General features: G+C 52.8%; 1 long non-coding RNA gene across 5 annotated transcripts; it reads right to left on the bottom strand.

Moving 5' to 3' along the window:
* Positions 1 to 17: 17 nt before the first annotated feature.
* On the bottom strand, positions 18 to 4,407 carry LOC127925981 (uncharacterized). Of its 5 annotated transcripts, none has more exons than XR_008122998.1 (6): positions 4,211 to 4,407; positions 3,754 to 3,865; positions 3,416 to 3,697; positions 2,845 to 3,242; positions 1,637 to 1,918; positions 18 to 327 (listed from the first exon to the last, which is right to left on the bottom strand). It is a non-coding gene; the product is annotated as an uncharacterized LOC127925981 (long non-coding RNA). The 5 variants fall into 5 exon arrangements; XR_008123000.1 differs by having other exon boundaries at positions 1,637 to 1,806; XR_008123002.1 differs by having other exon boundaries at positions 1,637 to 1,806; positions 2,903 to 3,242.
* Positions 4,408 to 5,282: the final 875 nt, after the last annotated feature.

The raw sequence follows: 5,282 nt of genomic DNA, 5'->3' as shown, positions 1-5,282 counted from the left end.
GGAGAGACCAGTGCTAATGCTATTGCTATCAGATGCTGTACCTTGGCAGGAGCCCAGAGGAGAGACCAGTGCTAATGCTATTGCTATCAGATGCTGTACCTTGGCAGGGGCCCAGAGGAGAGACCAGTGCTAATGCTATTGCTATCAGATGCTGTACCTTGGCAGGGGCCCAGAGGAGAGACCAGTGCTAATGCTATTGCTATCAGATGCTGTACCTTGGCAGGGGCCCAGAGGAGAGACCAGTGCTAATGCTATTGCTATCAGATGCTGTACCTGTGGGCCCAGAGGAGAGACCAATGCTAATGCTATTGCTATCAGATGCTGTACCTGTGGGCCCAGAGGAGAGACCAATGCCACTATTGCTTATCCAGATGCTGTACCTGTGGGCCCAGAGGAGAGACCAGTGCTAATGCTATTGCTATCAGATGCTGTACCTTGGCAGGGCCCCAGAGGAGAGACCAGTGCTAATGCTATTGCTATCAGATGCTGTACCTTGGCAGGGGCCCAGAGGAGAGACCAGTGCTAATGCTATCAGATGCCAGACACCTGTGGGCCCAGAGGAGAGACCAGTGCTAATGCTATTGCTATCAGATGCTGTACCTTGGCAGGAGCCCAGAGGAGAGACCAGCTAATGCTATTGCTATCAGATGCTGTACCTTGGCAGGGCCCAGAGGAGAGACCAGTGCTAATGCTATTGCTATCAGATGCTGTACCTTGGCAGGGGCCCAGAGGAGAGACCAGTGCTAATGCCTTGCTATCAGATGCTGTACCTTGGCAGGGGCCAGAGGAGAGACCAGTGCTAATGCTATTGCTATCAGATGCTGTACCTTGGCAGGGGCCCAGAGGAGAGACCAGTGCTAATACTATTGCTATCAGATGCTGTACATGGGGGGCCCAGGAGGAGAGACCAGTGCTAAATGCTATTGCTATCAAATGCTGTGCCTGTGGGCCCAGGAGAGACCAGTGCTAATGCTATTGCTATCAGATGCTTTACCTGGGCCCAGAGGAGAGACCAGTGCTAATGCTATTGCTATCAGATGCTGTACCTGTGGGCCCAGAGGAGAGACCAGTGCTAATGCTATTGCTATCAGATGCTGTACCTTGGCAGGGGCCCAGAGGGAGAGACCAGTGCTAATGCTATTGCTATCAGATGCTGTGCATGGCAGGGGCCCAGAGGAGAGACCAATGCTAATGCTATTTGCTATCAGATGCTGTACCTTGTGGGGCCCAGAGGAGAGACCAATGCTAATGCTATTGCTATCAGATGCTGTACCTGTGGCCCAGAGGAGAGACCGAATGCTAATGCTATTGCTATCAGATGCTGTACCTGGGCCCAGAGGAGAGACCAGTGCTAATGCTATTGCTATCAGATGCTGTACCTTGGCAGGGGGCCCAGAGGAGAGACCAGTGCTAATGCTATTGCTATCAGATGCTGTACCTTGGCAGGGCCCAGAGGAGAGACCAGTGCTAATGCTATTGCTATCAGATGCTGTACCTGGGGCCCAGAGGAGAGACCAGTGCTAATGCTATCAGATGCTGTATTGCTATGAGCCCAGAGGAGAGACCAGTGCTGCTACCTGTGGGCAGGGGCCAGAGGAGAGACCAGTGCTAATGCTATTGCTATCAGATGCTGTACCTTGGCAGGGGCCCAGAGGAGAGACCAGTGCTAATGCTATTGCTATCAGATGCTGTACCTGTGGGCCCAGAGGAGAGACCAGTGCTAATGCTATTGCTATCAGATGCTGTACCTTGGCAGGAGCCCAGAGGAGAGACCAGTGCTAATGCTATTGCTATCAGATGCTGTACCTGTGGGCCCAGAGGAGAGACCAGTGCTAATGCTATTGCTATCAGATGCTGTACCTTGGCAGGAGCCCAGAGGAGAGACCAGTGCTAATGCTATTGCTATCAGATGCTGTACCTGTGGGCCCAGAGGAGAGACCAGTGCTAATGCTATTGCTATCAGATGCTGTACCTGTGGGCCCAGAGGAGAGACCAGTGCTAATGCTATTGCTATCAGATGCTGTGCCTGTGGGGCCCAGAGGAGACCAGTGCTAATGCTATTGCTATCAGATGCTGTACCTTGGCAGGAGCCCAGAGAGAGACCAGCTAATGCTATTGCTATCAGATGCTGCCTGTGGGCCCAGGAGAGACCAGTGCTAATGCTATTGCTATCAGATGCTGTACCTTGGCAGGGCCCAGAGGAGAGACCAGTGCTAATGCTATTGCTATCAGATGCCAGTACCTTGGCAGGCCCAGAGGAGAGACTAGTGCTAATGCTATTGCTATGCTGCCACAGCCCAGATGCCAGTGCCAATGCTATTGCCCAGATGCCACCTGTGGGCCCAGAGGAGAGACCAGTGCTAATGCTATTGCTATCAGATGCTGTACCTGGCAGGAGCCCAGAGGAGAGACCAGTGCTAATGCTATTGCTATCAGATGCTGTACCTTGTGGGCCCAGAGGGCCTATCAGATATTGTACTGGAGAGGAGACCAGTGCTAATGCTATTGCTATCAGATGCTGTACCTTGGGGCCCAGAGGAGAGACCAGTGCTAGCTATCAGATGCTGAGGAGCCCAGAGGAGAGACCAGTGCTAATGCTATTGCTATCAGATGCTGTACCTGTGGGCCCAGAGGAGAGACCAGTGCTATGCTATTGCTATCAGATGCTGTACCTTGGCAGGAGCCCAGAGGAGAGACCAGTGCTAATGCTATTGCTATCAGATGCTGTACCTTGGCAGGGGCCCAGAGGAGAGACCAGTGCTAATGCTATTGCTATCAGATGCTGCCTTGGCAGGGGCCCAGAGGAGAGACCAGTGCTAATGCTATTGCTATCAGATGCTGTACCTTGGCAGGGGCCCAGAGGAGAGACCAGTGCTAATGCTATTGCTATCAGATGCTGTACCTTGGCAGGGGCCCAGAGGAGAGACCAGTGCTAATGCTATTGCTATCAGATGCTGTACCTTGGCAGGGGCCCAGAGGAGAGACCAGTGCTAATGCTATTGCTATCAGATGCTGTACCTGTGGGCCCAGAGGAGAGACCAGTGCTAATGCTATTGCTATCAGATGCTGTACCTTGGCAGGGGCCCAGAGGAGAGACCAGTGCTAATGCTATTGCTATCAGATGCTGTACCTGTGGGCCCAGAGGAGAGACCAATGCTAATGCTATTGCTATCAGATGCTGTACCTTGGCAGGGGCCCAGAGGAGAGACCAGTGCTAATGCTATTGCTATCAGATGCTGTACCTGGCAGGGGCCCAGAGGAGAGACCAGTGCTAATGCTATTGCTATCAGATGCTGTACCTTGGCAGGGGCCCAGAGGAGAGACCAGTGCTAATGCTATTGCTATCAGATGCTGTACCTTGGCAGGGGCCCAGAGGAGAGACCAGTGCTAATGCTATTGCTATCAGATGCTGTACCTGTGGGCCCAGAGGAGAGACCAGTGCTAATGCTATTGCTATCAGATGCTGTACCTTGGCAGGGGCCCAGAGGAGAGACCAGTGCTAATGCTATTGCTATCAGATGCTGTACCTTGGCAGGGGCCCAGAGGAGAGACCAGTGCTAATGCTATTGCTATCAGATGCTGTACCTGTGGGCCCAGAGGAGAGACCAGTGCTAATGCTATTGCTATCAGATGCTGTACCTTGGCAGGGGCCCAGAGGAGAGACCAGTGCTAATGCTATTGCTATCAGATGCTGTACCTGGCAGGGCCCAGAGGAGAGACCAGTGCTAATGCTATTGCTATCAGATGCTGTACCTGTGGGCCCAGAGGAGAGACCAATGCTAATGCTATTGCTATCAGATGCTGTACCTTGGCAGGGGCCCAGAGGAGAGACCAGTGCTAATGCTATTGCTATCAGATGCTGTACCTGGGGGGCCCAGAGGAGAGACCAGTGCTAATGCTATTGCTATCAGATGCTGTACCTTGGCAGGAGCCCAGAGGAGAGACCAGTGCTAATGCTATTGCTATCAGATGCTGTACCTTGGCAGGGGCCCAGAGGAGAGACCAGTGCTAATGCTATTGCTATCAGATGCTGTACCTTGGCAGGGGCCCAGAGGAGAGACCAGTGCTAATGCTATTGCTATCAGATGCTGTACCTTGGCAGGGGCCCAGAGGAGAGACCAGTGCTAATGCTATTGCTATCAGATGCTGTACCTTGGCAGGGGCCCAGAGGAGAGACCAGTGCTAATGCTATTGCTATCAGATGCTGTACCTGTGGGCCCAGAGGAGAGACCAGTGCTAATGCTATTGCTATCAGATGCTGTACCTTGGCAGGGGCCCAGAGGAGAGACCAGTGCTAATGCTATTGCTATCAGATGCTGTACCTTGGCAGGGGCCCAGAGGAGAGACCAGTGCTAATGCTATTGCTATCAGATGCTGTACCTGTGGGCCCAGAGGAGAGACCAGTGCTAATGCTATTGCTATCAGATGCTGTACCTGGCAGGGGCCCAGAGGGAGAGACCAGTGCTAATGCTATTGCTATCAGATGCTGTACCTGGCAGGGGCCCAGAGGAGAGAGACCAGTGCTAATGCTATTGCTATCAGATGCTGTACCTGGGGGGCCCAGAGGAGAGACCAGTGCTAATGCTATTGCTATCAGATGCTAATACCTTGGCAGGGCCCAGAGGAGAGACCAGTGCTAATGCTATTGCTATCAGATGCTGTACCTGGGGGGCCCAGAGGAAGACCAGTGCTAATGCTATTGCTATCAGATGCTGTACCTGGCAGGGCCCAGAGGAGACCAGTGCTAATGCTATTGCTATCAGATGCTGTACCTGTGGGCCCAGAGGAGAGACCAATGCAATGCTATTGCTATCAGATGCTGTACCTGGCAGGGCCCAGAGAGACCAGTGCTAATGCTATTGCTATCAGATGCTGTACCTGTGGCAGGGGCCCAGAGGAGAGACCAATGCTAATGCTATTGCTATCAGATGCTGTACCTGTGGAGCCCAGAGGAGAGACCAGTGCTAATGCTATTGCTATCAGATGCTGTACCTGGGGGCCCAGAGGAGAGACCAGTGCTAATGCCATTGCTATCAGATGCCCAGTGCCACGCTATTGCTATCAGGAGCTTGCAGAGGGTGAGACCAGTGCTAATGCTATTGCTATCAGATGCTGTACCTGGCAGGGCCCATATAGAGACCAGTGCTAATGCTATTGCTATCAGATGTATAGCCTGGCAGGGCCCAGAGGAGAGACCAGTGCTAATGCTACTGCGTATCAGATGCTGTACCTTGGCAGGGGCCCAGAGGAGAGACCAGTGCTAATGCTATTGCTATCAGATG

The sequence above is a fragment of the Oncorhynchus keta genome, unplaced genomic scaffold, assembly GCF_023373465.1.
Source record: "Oncorhynchus keta strain PuntledgeMale-10-30-2019 unplaced genomic scaffold, Oket_V2 Un_contig_653_pilon_pilon, whole genome shotgun sequence".
NCBI lineage: Eukaryota > Metazoa > Chordata > Actinopteri > Salmoniformes > Salmonidae > Oncorhynchus > Oncorhynchus keta.
Note: the sequence above shows the minus strand (reverse complement) of the source record. Positions and strands in the feature narration are given on the sequence as shown.